Genomic DNA, 17,764 nt, shown 5'->3' with positions numbered 1-17,764 from the left:
GCCAGAAACTGGAAAGAACCCAGATGCCCTTCAACAGAGGAATGGATACAGAAAATGTGGTACATCTACACAATGGAATATTACTCAGCTATCAAAAACAACGAGTTTATGAAATTCGTAGGCAAATGGTTGGAACTGGAAAATATCATCCTGAGTGAGCTAACCCACTCACAGAAAGACATACATGGTATGCACTCATTGATAAGTGGCTATTAGCCCAAATGCTTGAATTACCCTAGATCCCTAGAACAAAGGAAACTCAAGACGGATGATCAAAATGTGAATGCTTCACTCCTTCTTTAAATGAGGAAAAAGAATACCCTTGGCAGGGAAGGGAGAGGCAAAGATTAAAACAGAGACTGAAGGAACACCCATTCAGAGCCTGCCCCACAGGTGGCCCATACATATACAGCCACCCAATTAGACAAGATGGATGAAGCAAAGAAGTGCAGACCGACAGGAGCCGGATGTAGATCGCTCCTGAGAGACACAGCCAGAATACAGCAAATACAGAGGCGAATACCAGCAGCAAACCACTGAACTGAGAATAGGTCCCCCATTGAAGGAATCAGAGAAAGAACTGGAAGAGCTTGAAGGGGCTCGAGACCCCAAAAGTACAACAATGTCAAGCAACCAGAGCTTCCAGGGACTAAGCCACTACCTAAAGACTATACATGGACTGACCCTGGACTCTGACCCCATAGGTAGCAATGAATATCCTAGTAAGAGCACCAGTGGAAGGGGAAGCCCTGGGTCCTGCTAAGACTGAACCCCCAGTGAACTAGACTGTTGGGGGGAGGGCGGCAATGGGGGGAGGGTTGGGAGGGAACACCCATAAGGAAGGGGAGGGGGGAGGGGGATGTTTGCCCGGAAACCGGGAAAGGGAATAACACTCGAAATGTATATAAGAAATACTCAAGTTAATAAAAAAAAAAAAAAATCAAGTCATGGAGAAAAAAAAAAAAAAAAAAAGAAGTGCATGCTGGCAGGAGCCTGATATAGCTGTCTCCTAGGAGGCTCTGTCAGAGCATGACAAATACTGAGGCGAATGCCCACAGCCAACTATTGAACTGAGAACAGGATCCCCATTGAAGGAGTTAGAAAAAGGATTGAAGGAGCTGAAGGGGCTTGCAACCCCATAAGAACAACAATGCCAACCAACCAGAGATCCCAAGGACTAAACCACTACCCAAAGAGTACACAGCCCCATGACTCTAGCAGCATATGTAGCATCCGATGGCCTTGTTGGCACCAATGGGAGGAGAAGCCCTTGGTCCTGCCAAGGTTCAAGCCCCCAGGGAATGAGAATGTCAGGGCAGGGAAACCAGAAGGAATCAGTGGTTGGGTGGGGGAGCACGCTTTTAGAAGGGGGAGGTGGAGGGCATAGGGGATTTGAGGACAGGAAACCGGGAAAGGGATTAACATTTAAAATGTAAATAAAAAGTACCCAACAAAAAGAAGAACTGTTCAATATCCTTAGTCAACAGGGAAATGCAAAGCAAAATGACCCTGAGATTCCACCTTACATGCATCAGATAGCCAAAATCAAAAAGCCACATGACAGCACATGCTGATGAGGATGTCTGAAGCAAGAGAGCATTCTTCCTTTGCCAATGAGAGCGTAACTTGTACAATCACTCTGGAAATCAACTTGGCAGATTCTTAGAAAATTGGGAATAGTTCTACCCCAAGACCCAGCTATGTCACTCCTGGGCTTGTACCCAAAGGATGCTTCATCCCACCACAGAGACACTTGCTCAACTATGTTCATAGATGCCTTATTCATAACTGCCTTAATCTAGAAATAACCTAGATGTCCTTCAACTGAAGAATGGATTTTAAAAAATGTGGTACATTTGCAAAATGGAGTATTACTCAGCTGTTAAAAACAATCACATCATGAAATTTATAAGTAGATAAATGGAACTAGAAAAGCTCATCCTGAGATAATCTAGACCCAAAAGGATATACGTGATGTGTACTCACTTATAAATGGATACTATCCACAAAATGTAAAATGCCCATGCTACAGTCCCTACAAGCAAAGAGCTCAATAACAAGGAGAGCTCAAGGGGGCACATGAATCTCACTGAGGAGGAGAAATAGAATGGCTATCTTGTGAGAGTGGGGAATGGATGGGAGTGGGATGCATATGGGCACAGGAGTGATCAGGTGGAGAAGGATGGAGGGAGAGGGTACTGAAAGAGACAACCGGAATGGGGGGGGGGTCATCTCTGGGACAAGCTAGAAATCAAGGGTAATGGAACTCTCAGAAAAGTGACCCTAGCTGACTCCTTGCACCAGGGCTATGGAGCCTGAATCAACTATCTCCTGTAACCACTGGATGAACTGAGACACCAACTCAGACACAAAACCTTTGACCTACAATTTGTCCTGCCTACAAGATGATATGGGGTAAAGGTGGCACAGAAATTGAGGGAGCAGCCAATGAATGACTGGTTCATCTTGAGAAGCATGCCATGAGAGGGAGCCCCTCTGGCACCATTAATGATATTCTATTATACTTGCAGAGAAGAGCCCAGCAAAATTGTCATCAAAGAGGCTTTACCTATCAACTGATAGGAACACATGCAGAGACCCATGGAAGCAAGTCAGAACTTGGGAAATCCTGTGGAAGAGAGGAATGAAGGATTGATTGTAGGAGCCAAAGGGGTCCCAGACACCACAAAAAAGATAAGCCATAGTTTCTGAAGAGGTAAGAATTTCCAGTTCAGTAAACAAAACCTAGTGAAGTGTGCACCAGGAATTTTAAGCATACCTTTCTAAAATAAAAATGTTGTGGTTGCAAGATATCTCAGTGGTTAAGAGCATTGGCTGCTCCTCCAGAAGACCCATGTTCAACTTTCTGCACCCATATGGCAGCTGACAACTGTTTGTAGCTCCAGTTCCAGCAGATCCAACACCCTCACACAGATATAGATACAGGCAAAACACCAGTGCACATGAAATTATATATATATATATATATATATATATATATATATATATATTTAAAATAATAGCATCAGTATTTCTACCCCCCCCCCAAAAAAAACTGTGCTAACAAAATGATCTGTGACCTGACCTCAAAGGCTGTGTCAGAAAACAGGAAGTGCAATGAGGAAATCAACCCAGGCTGGAGGAAGAACTGCAACACAGAAGATAAAGCCAGCTCAGGAGATGGGAGTCTGCAAAGCCAACCAGAGAGCAAAGCTGAAGTTCATGAGGTGAGGGGAAGCTGTAAATAAAGAGACATGTTGAAAAGAGAAGGCAACTGAAGTTCATGATTCATATTTTTAAACCATGGTGAAAACCATCAACAGCCACCACCAAGCAGGAAAGCAAACACATGATGGAAGATGGCATTAGAGAACTCTCTGCCTTTAAATGCCACCAAAAAAAAATGTATCACTGCTGCCCAAAGATGACAACCCAACTTTAAGAGGCCAAGAGTAGAATGTGAAGATGAGTTTATGTTCAATGGCTTCAACATAAACAAAAGACAGGAATAAACATTTACTTTCATCCCAGATAGAAAACTGGCCATTGTCCAAAAATATTATCCCTGCCCCACACCGAGGCAGCTCAATTGTTTATTGATCATATAACCATGAGAAGAGGCCTTGTGGGTCTGACATGGAAGATGTTTTAACTTCCCGAGTCTGAGGAGGATGTTCACATCACTTATTTTCATCACTTTGACCAGTGAGGCGTGGCCTGATGGCCCACAACCTTCTGGCCAAGGCTGAGAACCCCAATCTACAGACATCGACATAAATTGGCAATAGGACCATTTATCAAAACAACACCAGTAGGTTCCTACCTATGTTCTTCAGGCATTATCTTTTGACTCCATTTACATATTCAGGCATGGATTCCCTGCTGTGGGTTAGGCCTCACAACCAATTAGAAAGTGGTTTGTTCTACCCATAGCCATCATACCACAAAACCACCAGGGAGAGGGATGCGCTGCATAGAGCTGGGCCCAGAACATAACAACAGGAGGTTTTCTCTGGTGAATGAATTTAAAGAGGCTCTGAAAAGGGTGTGAAGAATTAAATAATTGAACTTCATAGTATGTCAGATGGAGAGCAAAAATCAAGTTTTAAAAAATAAAGAGAAACGGAGAGGAGAAAGTTGGAAGGCAGGAGAAGGCATCAAATTTTTTAGAAGAAACCCATACAGGCTTTCTTCACTCTGCAGCATTTAGCAAAATCATAAAACAAATGAGCAAAAGAGTTATAGATCTTGGACCAGTTAGAGGAGTCAGTGGTAAAAGGCGCTTGCTGGCCAATCCTGATTACTTAAATTTAATCCCTAAAAGCCATATGGTAAAAGGCTAGAACAAACTCTCCCCACTCTGTCCTCTGAGCTTCACATGTGTACGTGCAAATAAAGATAGATAGATAGATAGATAGATAGATAGATAGATAGATAGATAATATGGTAATATATTTCTTTTTCAAATGAATTAGAGAAATTTGTAAGGACCCTGAAGCAGAATCATTCCTGATCATACAGGTAGCAAGAAGGCCAATGCAAATTTGAGACCAGAATGAGTAAGAAGAAGGGGAGGAAGAAGGGGAAAGGAGATCATACGGGACCTCTAGGGCATAGCATGATTTTTATTTCTTTTATATACAAATGAGTGTGGTGATTCATCTTCACTGTCAGATTGATTGAATTGAGAATCACCTAAGTACATTATATCTCTGAATTAGTATGTGATATACTTCCAGGGATAAATACCTCTGGGAAGGTACACTCAAACTAATAGAAGAAAAAGTGGGGAAGCATCTCGAACACATGGGCACTGGAAGAAATTTCCTGAACAAAACACCAATGGATTATGCTCTAAGATCAAGAATCGACAAATGGGATCTCATAAAACTATAAAGCTTCTGTAAGGCAAAGGACACTGTTGTTAGGACAAAATGGCAACCACCAGATTGGGAAAAGATCTTTACCAACCCTACAACAGATAGAGGGCTTATATCCAAAATACACAAAGAACTCAAGAAGTTAGACCGCAGGGAAACAAATAACCCTATTAAAAAATGGGGTTCAGAGCTAAACAAAGAATTCACAGCTGAGGAATGCCGAATGGCTGAGAAACACCTAAAGAAATGTTCAACATCTTTAGTCATAAGGGAAATGCAAATCAAAACAACCCTGAGATTTCACCTCATACAAGTGAGAATGGCTAAGATCAAAAACTCAGGTGACCAGATGCTGGCTAGGATGCGGAGAAAGAGGAACACTCCTCCACTGTTGGTGGGATTGCAGACTGGTACAACCATTCTGGAAATCAGTCTGGAGGTTCCTCAGAAAATTGGACATTCCACTACCTGAGGACCCAGCTATACCTCTCTTGGGCATATACCCAAAAGATGCCCCAACATATAACAAAGATACGTGCTCCACTATGTTCATAGCAGCCTTATTTATAATAGATGCCCTTCGACAGAGGAATGGATACAGAATGTGTGGTACATCTACACAATGGAATGTTACTCAGCTATCAAAAACAATGCCTTTATGAAATTCATAGGCAAATGGATGGAAATGGAAAATATCATCCTGAGTGAGGTAACCCAATCACAGAAAAACACACATGGTATGCACTCACTGATAAGTGGCTATTAGTCCAAATGCTTGAATTACCCTAGATGCACAGAACACATGAAATTCAAGAAGGATGACCAAAATGCGAATGCTTCACTCCTTCCTTAAAAGGGGAACAAGAATACCCTTGGCAGGGAATAGGGAGGCAAAGCTTAGAACAGAGGCAGAAGGAACACCCATTCAGAGCCTGCCCCACATGTGGCGCATATATATATACAGCCACCAAACTAAATAAGGTGGATGAAGCAAAGAAGTGCAGGCTGACAGGAACCGGATGTAGATCTCTCCTGATAGACACACCCAGAATACGGCAAATACATAGGCGAATGCCAGCAGCAAACCACTGAACTGAGAATGGGACCCCCGTTTAAGGAATCAGAGAAAGGACTGGAAGAGCTTGAAGGGGCTCGAAACCCCATGTGAACAACAATGCCAAGCAACCAGAGCTTCCAGAGACTAAGCCACTATCCAAAGACTATACATGGACTGACCCCTGGGCTCCAACTGCATATGTAGCAATGAATAGCCTAGTAAGGGCACCAGTGGAAGGGGAACCCCTTTGTCCTACCAAGGCTGAACCCCCAGTGAAAGGGATTGTTGGGGGGAATGGGTGGAGGATGGGGAGGGGAACACCCATATAGAAGGGGAGGGGGAGAGGCTAGGGGGATGTTGGCCTGGAAACCGGGAAAGGTAATAATAATTGAAATGTAAATAAGAAATACTCGATTTAATAAAGATGGAGAAAAAAGAGGAAAAAATACCTCTGGGAAGAAGGCCAGTACACCATTGGCTAGAGACCTAGGCAGAGCAAAGGGACAGAGAATGATCATCCATATCATTCTGCTTCCTTATCACAGACACAATGTGACAGCTACACCACACCTGTCCCTGCATTGATGGACTATATACCTTAAAGCCACAAGCTCAAATCAGACCTTGCTCTCTTGTGTTGCTTCTTGCTGGGAATGTGGTCCCAGCAATGGGAGAAGCAGCTACTGAGGTGAGCTAGTAGTGCTCACCATGGCATGGAGCCATGGCAGGGGGTTTGGTAGCATAAGCATGATGACAGTTTTACCAACCCTTCTGAAACTTTAGACTGGTGAATTTCAGAGGTTCAGAAGAAAGATGGATGGGCAGTGGAGCAATTGCCCTATGCCCATGAGTGACAAGTTCAGTATAATCCAGGCAGAAAGAGGAAGAACATGGGATTCTGGTTTGGCTTTGAGAGAAAGGCTGACGTGATGGATACAATGTATGCAGATATTGGCTTGACCCAACTCCATGTGCTATTTGTCTACTTCAGCTCTATGACATAAAATGAAATCATAGAGGTCACGCTGCCAGCGCTGACCTCTCGAGTCTGAATTGCCTTTGACTTTCCAGGGTCTGTTGGGCTTCTGTATGAATTTTAAGACTTGTCCTATTTCTGTGAAGAACAGTTTTGGCATTTTGTTGAAGATTATGTGGTGGCTGTGTGGCTTTTTGTAAGCAAGATGGTTGCTCTCAGTGTTCACTCCGTACCCATGAGCACAAGAGAGCCTTCCATCCACAGAAATGGCCTCAATATTGTCCTTCAGTTTTAAAACTGTCAGAGTAGAATCTGTTCCCTTGTTGTTAAGGTTTAATTCCGGGTGGGGTGGGATTTTGTTGCATGTGTGTGCAAGTGTGTGTATGTGTCTATGTGTGTGCATGTGTTTGTGTGTGCATGCATGCAAATTTGCATATATATGTTTGTGCATATGTGTGTATGTGTATAGTATGGGTGTATGTGTGTGTAAGTTTGTGAATATGTGTGTGCATATGTGTATGTATGTATGTATATGTGCTCATATTTTTCTGTCTATCTATGTATGTGGCTATGTATGTGCATATGTGTCTGTGCACACATACATGTTCTGTTTTATTTGGTTTGGTTTGGAGCTATTGTCTACAGGGTTTATTTCTGATTTCTTTCCTGGTATCTATGTCATTTGTATAGGAATATTACTGATACTTTCAGTTGGAAAAAGAGAGATCAGTGGAAGTGGGGTCACAAGACAAGAGAGTGGGAGTGAATGTGATGAAAATACATTGTATATGTGTAAGAAAATGTCATAGAACCTGCGGATCCCGGCCCGCAGCAGCTCTCTGCTCCCAGACCCCGTGAGAGAGAGAGACCTCACCGCCTGGTCAGGTGGGCACTCCTGAGGCTGCAGAGCGGAAGAGACCACCAACACTGCTCACCCCTGCCCACATCCCTGGCCCAAGAGGAAACTGTATAAGGCCTCTGGGCTCCCGTGGGGGAGGGCCCAGGAGCAGCAGGACCCCTGCCTGAGACACCGCCGGAACCTGAAGGAAACAGACCGGATAAACAGTTCTCTGCACCCAAATCCTGTGGGAGGGAGAGCTAAACCTTCAGAGAGGCAGACAAGCCTGGGAAACCAGAAGAGACTGCTCTCTGCACAGACATCTCGGACGCCAGGGGAAAAAGCCAAAGACCATCTGGAACCCTGGTGCACTGAAGCTCCCGGAAACGGCGGCACAGGTCTTCCTGGTTGCTACTGCTGTAGAGAGCCCGTGGGCAGCACCCCACGAGCGAACTTGAGCCTCGGGACCACAGGTAAGACCAACTTTTCTACTGCAAGAAAGCTGCCTGGTGAACTCAAGACACAGGCCCACAGGAACAGCTGAAGACCTGTAGAGAGGAAAAACTACACGCCCAAAAGCAGAACACTCTGTCCCCATAACTGACTGAAAGAGAGGAAAACAGGTCTACAGCACTCCTGACACACAGGCTTATAGGACAGTCTAGCCACTGTCAGAAATAGCAGAACAAAGTAACACTAGAGATAATCTGACGGCAAGAGGCAAGCGCAGGAACCCAAGCAACAGAAACCAAGACTACATGGCATCATCGGAGCCCAATTCTCCCATCAAAACAAACATGGAATATCCAAACACACCAGAAAAGCAAGATCTAGTTTCAAAATCATTTTTGATCATGATGCTGGAGGACTTCAAGAAAGACGTGAAGAACTCCCTTAGAGAAAAAGTAGAAGCCTACAGAGAGGAATCGCAAAAATGCCTGAAAGAATTCCAGGAAAACATAAAAAAACAAGTAGAAGCCCATAGAGAGGAGACACAAAAATCCCTGAAAGAATTCCAGGAAAACATAAATAAACAAGTAGAAGCCCATAGACAGGAGACACAAAAATCCCTGAAAGAATTCCAGGAAAACATAAATAAACAAGTAGAAGCCCATAGAGAGGAGACACAAAAATCCCTGAAAGAATTCCAGGAAAACACAACAAAACACTTGAAGGAATTAAAAATGGAAATAGAAGCAATCAAGAAAGAACACACGGAAACAACCCTGGATATAGAAAACCAAAAGAAGAGACAAGGAGCTGTAGATACAAGCTTCACCAACAGAATACAAGAGATGGAAGAGAGAATCTTGGGAGCAGAAGATTCCATAGAAATCATTGACACAACTGTCAAAGATAATGTAAAGCGGAAAAAGCTACTGGTCCAAAACATACAGGAAATCCAGGACTCAATGAGAAGATCAAACCTAAGGATAATAGGTATAGAAGAGAGTGAAGACTCCCAGCTCAAAGGACCAGTAAATATCTTCAACAAAATCATAGAAGAAAACTTCCCTAACCTAAAAAAAGAGATACCCATAGGCATACAAGAAGCCTACAGAACTCCAAATAGATTGGACCAGAAAAGAAACACCTCCCGTCACATAATTGACAAAACACCAAACGCACAAAATAAAGAAAGAATATTAAAAGCAGTAAGGGAAAAAGGTCAAGTAACATATAAAGGCAGACCTATCAGAATCACACCAGACTTCTCGCCAGAAACTATGAAGGCCAGAAGATCCTGGACTGATGTCATACAGACCCTAAGAGAACACAAATGCCAGCCCAGGTTACTGTATCCAGCAAAACTCTCAATTAACATTGATGGAGAAACCAAGATATTCCATGACAAAACCAAATTTACACAATATCTTTCTACAAATCCAGCACTACAAAGGATAATAAATGGTAAAGCCCAACATAAGGAAGCAAGCTATACCCTAGAAGAAGCAAGAAACTAATCGTCTTGGCAACAAAACAAAGAGAATGAAAGCACACAAACATAACCTCACATCCAAATATGAATATAACGGGAAGCAATAATCACTATTCCTTAATATCTCTCAATATCAATGGCCTCAACTCCCCAATAAAAAGACATAGATTAACAAACTGGATACGCAACGAGGACCCTGCTTTCTGCTGCCTACAGGAAACACATCTCAGAGACAAAGACAGACACTACCTCAGAGTGAAAGGCTGGAAAACAACTTTCCAAGCAAATGGTCAGAAGAAGCAAGCTGGAGTAGCCATTCTAATATCAAATAAAATCAATTTCCAACTAAAAGTCATCAAAAAAGATAAGGAAGGACACTTCATATTCATCAAAGGAAAAATCCACCAAGATGAACTCTCAATCCTAAATATCTATGCCCCAAATACAAGGGCACCTCCATACGTAAAGGAAACCTTACTAAAGCTCAAAACACACATTGCACCTCACACAATAATAGTGGGAGATTTCAACACCCCACTCTCATCAATGGACAGATCATGGAAACAGAAATTAAACAGTGATGTCAACAGACTAAGAGAAGTCATGAGCCAAATGGACTTAACGGATATTTATAGAACATTCTATCCTAAAGCAAAAGGATATACCTTCTTCTCAGCTCCTCATGGTACTTTCTCCAAAATTGACCATATAATTGGTCAAAAAACGGGCCTCAACAGGTACAGAAAGATAGAAATAATCCCATGCGTGCTATCTGACCACCACGGCCTAAAACTGGTCTTCAATAACAATAAGGGAAGAATGCACACATATACGTGGAAATTGAACAATGCTCTACTCAACGATAACCTGGTCAAGGAAGAAATAAAGAAAGAAATTAAAAACTTTTAGAATTTAATGAAAATGAAGGTACAACATACCCAAACTTATGGGACACAATGAAAGCTGTGCTAAGAGGAAAACTCATAGCACTGAGTGCCTGCAGAAAGAAACAGGAAAGAGCATATGTCAGCAGCTTGACAGCACACCTAAAAGCTCTAGAACAAAAAGAAGCAAATACACCCAGGAGGAGTAGAAGGCAGGAAATAATCAAACTCAGAGCTGAAATCAACCAAGTAGAAACAAAAAGGACCATAGAAAGAATCAACAGAACCAAAAGTTGGTTCTTTGAGAAAATCAACAAGATAGATAAACCCTTAGCCAGACTAACGAGAGGACACAGAGAGTGTGTCCAAATTAACAAAATCAGAAATGAAAAGGGAGACATAACTACAGATTCAGAGGAAATTCAAAAAATCATCAGATCTTACTATAAAAACCTATATTCAGCAAAACTTGAAAATCTTCAGGAAATGGACAATTTCCTAGACAGATACCAGGTATCGAAGTTAAATCAGGAACAGATAAACCAATTAAACAACCCCATAACTCCTAAGGAAATAGAAGCAGTCACTAAAGGTCTCCCAACCAAAAAGAGCCCAGGTCCAGACGGGTTTAGTGCAGAATTCTATCAGACCTTCATAGAAGACCTCATACCAATACTATCCAAACTATTCCACAAAATTGAAACAGATGGAGCACTACCGAATTCCTTCTACGAAGCCACAATTACTCTTATACCTAAACCACACAAAGACACAACAAAGAAAGAGAACTTCAGACCAATTTCCCTTATGAATATCGACGCAAAAATACTCAAAATTCTGGCAAACCGAATTCAAGAGCACATCAAAACAATCATCCACCATGATCAAGTAGGCTTCATCCCAGGCATGCAGGGATGGTTTAATATATGGAAAATCATCAACGTGATCCATTATATAAACAAACTGAAAGAACAGAACCACATGATCATTTCATTAGATGCTGAGAAAGCATTTGACAAAATTCAACACCCCTTCATGATAAAAGTCCTGGAAAGAATAGGAATTCAAGGCCCATACCTAAACATAGTAAAAGCCATATACAGCAAACCAGTTGCTAACATTAAACTAAATGGAGAGAAACTTGAAGCAATCCCACTAAAATCAGGGACTAGACAAGGCTGCCCACTCTCTCCCTACTTATTCAATATAGTTCTTGAAGTTCTAGCCAGAGCAACCAGACAACAAAAGGAGATCAAGGGGATACAGATCGGAAAAGAAGAGGTCAAAATATCACTATTTGCAGATGACATGATAGTATATTTAAGTGATCCCAAAAGTTCCACCAGAGAACTACTAAAGCTGATAAACAACTTCAGCAAAGTGGCTGGGTATAAAATTAACTCAAATAAATCAGTTGCCTTCCTCTATACAAAAGAGAAACAAGCCGAGAAAGAAATTAGGGAAAAGACACCCTTCATAATAGACCCAAATAATATAAAGTACCTCGGTGTGACTTTAACCAAGCAAGTAAAAGATCTGTACAATAAGAACTTCAAAAAACTGAGGAAAGAAATTGAAGAAGACCTCAGAAGATGGAAAGATCTCCCATGCTCATGGATTGGCAGGATTAATATAGTAAAAATGGCCATTTTACCAAAAGCAATCTACAGATTCAATGCAATCCCCATCAAAATACCAATCCAATTCTTCAAAGAGCTAGACAGAACAATTTGCAAATTCATCTGGAATAACAAAAAACCCAAGATAGCTAAAGCTATCCTCAACAATAAAAGGACTTCAGGGGGAATCACTATCCCTGAACTCAAGCAGTATTACAGAGCAATAGTGATAAAAACTGCATGGTATTGGTACAGAGACAGACAGATAGACCAATGGAATAGAATTGAAGACCCAGAAATGAACCCACACACCTATGGGCACTTGATTTTTGACAAAGGAGCCAAAACCATCAAATGGAAAAAGATAGCATTTTCAGCAAATGGTGCTGGTTCAACTGGAGGGCAACATGTAGAAGAATGCAGATCGATCCATCCTTTTCACCCTGTACAAAGCTTAGGTCCAAGTGGATCAAGGACCTCCACATCAAACCAGACACACTCAAACTAATAGAAGAAAAACTAGGGAAGCATCTGGAACACATGGGCACTGGAAGAAATTTCCTGAACAAAACACCAATGGCTTATGCTCTAAGATCAAGAATCGACAAATGGGATCTCATAAAACTGCAAAGCTTCTGTAAGGCAAAGGACACTGTGGTTAGGACAAAACGGCAACCAACAGATTGGGAAAAGATCTTTACCAATCCTACAACAGATAGAGGCCTTATATCCAAAATAGACAAAGAACTCAAGAAGTTAGACCGCAGGGAAACAAATAACCCTATTAAAAAATGGGGTTCAGAGCTAAACAAAGAATTCACAGCTGAGGAATGCCGAATGGCTGAGAAACACCTAAAGAAATGTTCAACATCTTTAGTCATAAGGGAAATGCAAATCAAAACAACCCTGAGATTTCACCTCACACCAGTGAGAATGGCTAAGATCAAAAACTCAGGTGACAGCAGATGCTGGCGAGGATGTGGAGAAAGAGGAACACTCCTCCATTGTTGGTGGGATTGCAGACTGGTAAAACCATTCTGGAAATCAGTCTGGAGGTCCCTCAGAAAATTGGACATTGAACTGCCTGAGGATCCAGCTATACCTCTCTTGGGCATATACCCAAAAGATGCCCCAACATATAAAAGAGACACGTGCTCCACTATGTTCATCGCAGCCTTATTTATAATAGCCAGAAAATGGAAAGAACCCAGATGCCCTTCAACAGAGGAATGGATACAGAAAATGTGGTACATCTACACAATGGAATATTACTCAGCTATCAAAAACAACGAGTTTATGAAATTCGTAGACAAATGGTTGGAACTGGAAAATATCATCCTGAGTGAGCTAACCCAATCACAGAAAGACATACATGGTATGCACTCATTGATAAGTGGCTATTAGCCCAAATGCTTGAATTACCCTAGATCCCTAGAACAAACGAAACTCAAGACGGATGATCAAAATGTGAATGCTTCACTCCTTCTTTAAATGAGGAAAAAGAATACCCTTGGCAGGGAAGGGAGAGGCAAAGATTAAAACAGAGACTGAAGGAACACCCATTCAGAGCCTGCCCCACATGTGGCCCATACATATACAGCCACCCAATTAGACAAGATGGATGAAGCAAAGAAGTGCAGACCGACAGGAGCCAGATGTAGATTGCTCCTGAGAGACACAGCCAGAATACAGCAAATACAGAGGCGAATGCCAGCAGCAAACCACTGAACTGAGAATAGGACCCCCGTTGAAGGAATCAGAGAAAGAACTGGAAGAGCTTGAAGGGGCTCGAGACCCCATATGTACAACAATGCCAAGCAACCAGAGCTTCCAGGGACTAAGCCACTACCTAAAGACTATACATGGACTGACCCTGGACTCTTACCCCATAGGTAGCAATGAATATCCTAGTAAGAGCACCAGTGGAAGGGGAAGCCCTGGGTCCTGCTAAGACTGAACCCCCAGTGAACTAGACTATGGGGGGAGGGCGGCAATGGGGGGAGGGTTGGGAGGGGAACACCCATAAGGAAGGGGAGGGGAGAGGGGGATGTTTGCCCGGAAACCGGGAAAGGGAATAACACTTGAAATGTATATAAGAAATACTCAAGTTAATAAAAAAAAAAAAAAAGAAAATGTCATAGAAAAACCCATTATAACATGTGCTAATAAAAAGCATTAGAAAACAAAAATAATGCAAACATCAAATGGGAGAATGGGAACCCCTGAAAAGTGCCCTACACCTCAGAAACAGACTATCACTCCTCTTATTTTTATCTCTTCTATTCTTGTCACACTGCTTCTGACACCCAACCTTTTGGTCCTGCAGTCTACCCATACACAGTGCCTGGGATCACATCTCTCTCCAGGTTCCTCTTTCTCTGCAATGGCCTCTTTACACACTTCTAGGAACATCTCTCTTAATCTCTCAAACTTCAAGTCCTTCCTACATGACTGGGCACCTACTGACTGCCCCAGATCACAGCCTGCCCTGTCCTAAGAGTCAACGTCTTGGCAGGCCCAGGACCTTTGTACATGAAGTCTTGCTACTAGACTGGCCTCCTGTCCCTATTGTTTAATCTGGTCAGTTTGAATACCCAGCCCCATCTTCAAGAGATCCTCTCGGGCTGGAAAGATATGCTCAGCAGGTAAGAGCACTGACTGCTCTTCCAGAGGTCCTGAGTTCAATTCCCAGCAACCACATGGTGGCTCACAACCATCTGTCGTGGGATCTGATGCCCTCTTCTGGTGTCTGAGAATAGTAACAATGTACTCATATACATGAAATAAATAAATAGATCTTTAAAAGAGAAAGAGAGGGATTCTCTCTATAAAGTCCTACAAGAAACAAGTGGTGCTTCTTTCTAAAAAGAACATAATTCTCAGAAGATAAATGAGAGGATACAATGGCACACTCCTGTCACTCCAGCAATTGTGAGATGAACATAGGAGCATTCAAAAAATAAACTTGAAAAATTGACTACATGGTGAGTTCATGGCCAGATTGGATACATGGTGAGTTCATGGGCAGATTGGGTACAGGGGACTCTGATTGTGTTTAGTGGGTTACTTTTAAAAAGACAGAGAGCACATGAATTTGGAAGGGTGCGTTAGGGGATCTTAGGACCTGAAAGAGAAGTAGAGATGGAAATGATTACATTTCATTGTATGAATGTGAGAAAGTACTTAAGAATTTTTAAAATTAAAACACAGATAAATAAATGTCTCAAAGGTAAATGTGCTTACCCCAAACCGTATTACCCAAATTCAGTCCAGGGGCTGCTGAAGGATCCTTCATTGAGCTTCCCTGGCCTCTGCCCCTCATAGTCTCCACCTCAAGGATCAGCATCTACCTGGACTGCACATCAGCCTGTGCGGCTGTCTACCAGCTCTGCCAATCCACAAGCTCAGAAATAAATCTCGGAAAGTAAACGCTTAGTCATTGAGAAAATGGGGAATTGCGGAATGAAGTAGATACAGGAGAAGAAACAAAATCTGTAAACCCAGAAGATGTTGCCAGACTGATAATCATTTACTGAAAGAAACAGCGTGTTCTGTCTTGGGCTCAGAGGGGAAATGTTGCTGTCACATTTGATTTTGCAGCAAAGCAAAAATCTGTTCTGGGAGAAGCAGCTGGAGCCACTGGATGTAATGTGTGCGAGCTTTTCTTGCTTATGGGACTGGACGAGACTGCCCTACCGGGAAGAGCAATGTTTTGGTGTTTAAGCATGGAGGAAAATCTTATTGCTCAGTGTTATGGAAGTTAACAGTAGGATGTATGTGATGACATAGGGAGCGCACATTTCACACAGACCGTATCCCAGTACCTGGCTTCATATTTCCAGAGGTTGTTCAAGCACGATTTAAGGGGAAATGCCCAAGCCATGATGAGATTGATGAGCAGTGCTAAAGCAGCCAAGCTCTCTTTGTCACCTTGGGAAGTGCCAATTGTTTCACAGATGCACTATGTGAAGGTCAGGAGTTTGATTTCAATGTATCCAGAGCAAGATTTGTGCTTCTTTGTTCTTTGCTTTTTAACAAATGCATAGAAGCAAGTCTAAGAACTCTTACTTCAAAGTGGATTTCCAGCCCATGATATTAACAAGGTTGTGCTCTGTAGTGGATCTTCAAGAATCCCAAGGCTGCAGCAGCTGACTGAAGATCTCTTCTCACCTGGTGCAGCCATAGAAGCTGGGATTCTTGTTGGGAAAGAGAGAAGTTCAGGGGATGACTCTCTGTCATGATAGTGTTAGTTAAGTGGGCAATGAATCAGGTGCCAATAGCTTTCCAGTACTATTTCCATCGAGGGCTCCTCTGCCATCCCAAGGACAGCACACACTACAAGCCACTGGCAGTATATCTTCTGTTTGCCTTCAACTCTATGAGTCTAAGAGGAAGAACTCTGCTAAAGAGGAGACCAAGTTTGCACAGGTTGTGCTCCAGAATTCTGATAAAAAAGAAAATGGATTGTGTGATATAGTGGCTGTTCTTACTATGAAAACAGATGTATCTTTGCAGATGGTATGCACAGACCAAGATACTGGGAAATGGGAAGCCATCACTGTTGAGATTACGTCCTAACCTTTAGACAAACCAAAAAGAAATTTTTTAGAACTATACTATCAACATTATTTTGTTTTATGTATAAGTGTTGTTTAGAGTAAAATTTTCATTTTTTAATGAATGTTGTAACCTATGCTTCCATTAAAATACAATTGATTAGTTAAAAAACTTCAGTCCCAGGACCCACATAGTAGAGACAGAGAATTCGTCTCGTCTCTGATTTTCACACATGTACCACATGTATGTACATGCACACACAAACACACACACACACCAAAGTAAATAAAATTCTAATAAATGCTTTAAGTTTTTATAAGCCTAGAGTTTGCCATAATAAAACTAATAGCTTCTTGATCTAATCCAAGTCTTTGGAGACAAAGAAAAAACTGTACAAATCAAGGGGTGTGAAAGGCTGTGGAATTTTCCAACTCTTCCCTGTGCCTTTGCTTTCTTTATTCCCTATACATCCTGTTAGCACAGCCAATAGAGCACAAGGATTGTTATTGTTAAAAAGAAAGCTAACACTAGTTGTGGAACTTTGTGCCTGAAATCCTAGCTGCTGAGGAAAGGGAGATAAGAGTTCACAACTTTAAGGCCAGTCTGGGCTATAGGGTAAGACATGTGTGCACACACAAACACACACACACACACACACACACACATGTATGCAAGCACACACATGTATAAACAATTTTAAAACCCTGACTGACTTTTCCACACCCATGCACATAGAAACGTGTTTTCTCTCACCGTGCTAGTCTTCAGATGTGAGTACAAATTCTAGACTAACTCAGAAAAATAGGAAAGTAAAGATGGGCCACAATGGAAGGGCACCTGAAAAAGGGTAACATTGGAATACAGGTAATGGAAAAAGAAGATGGAAAAATAGGGGAGTTTTAATTAGAAATGCAAGGTAGTGGGGAGGGATAAGGATTTTTGGAAAATCCATAAAGAATCATTATTTTCTGAGGTGTATCTACACAGGGACATTCATACACACATGCATACATG

The 17,764-nt window shown here is 42.0% G+C and overlaps 1 protein-coding gene and 1 pseudogene across 4 annotated transcripts in view; one reads left to right on the top strand and one right to left on the bottom strand.

The window, feature by feature from the left end:
* Adgre1 (adhesion G protein-coupled receptor E1) overlaps window positions 1-17,764 on the bottom strand; it is a 157,290-nt gene that overhangs the window by 123,741 nt on the left and 15,785 nt on the right.
* Window positions 3,069-16,771, top strand: Hspa14-ps1 (heat shock protein family A (Hsp70) member 14, pseudogene 1; annotated as a pseudogene).

Source organism: Rattus norvegicus, chromosome 9, assembly GCF_021556685.1.
Source record: "Rattus norvegicus strain SHRSP/BbbUtx chromosome 9, alternate assembly SHRSP_T2T, whole genome shotgun sequence".
Taxonomy (NCBI): domain Eukaryota; kingdom Metazoa; phylum Chordata; class Mammalia; order Rodentia; family Muridae; genus Rattus; species Rattus norvegicus.
This window is presented reverse-complemented; position numbering and strand designations above follow the sequence as displayed.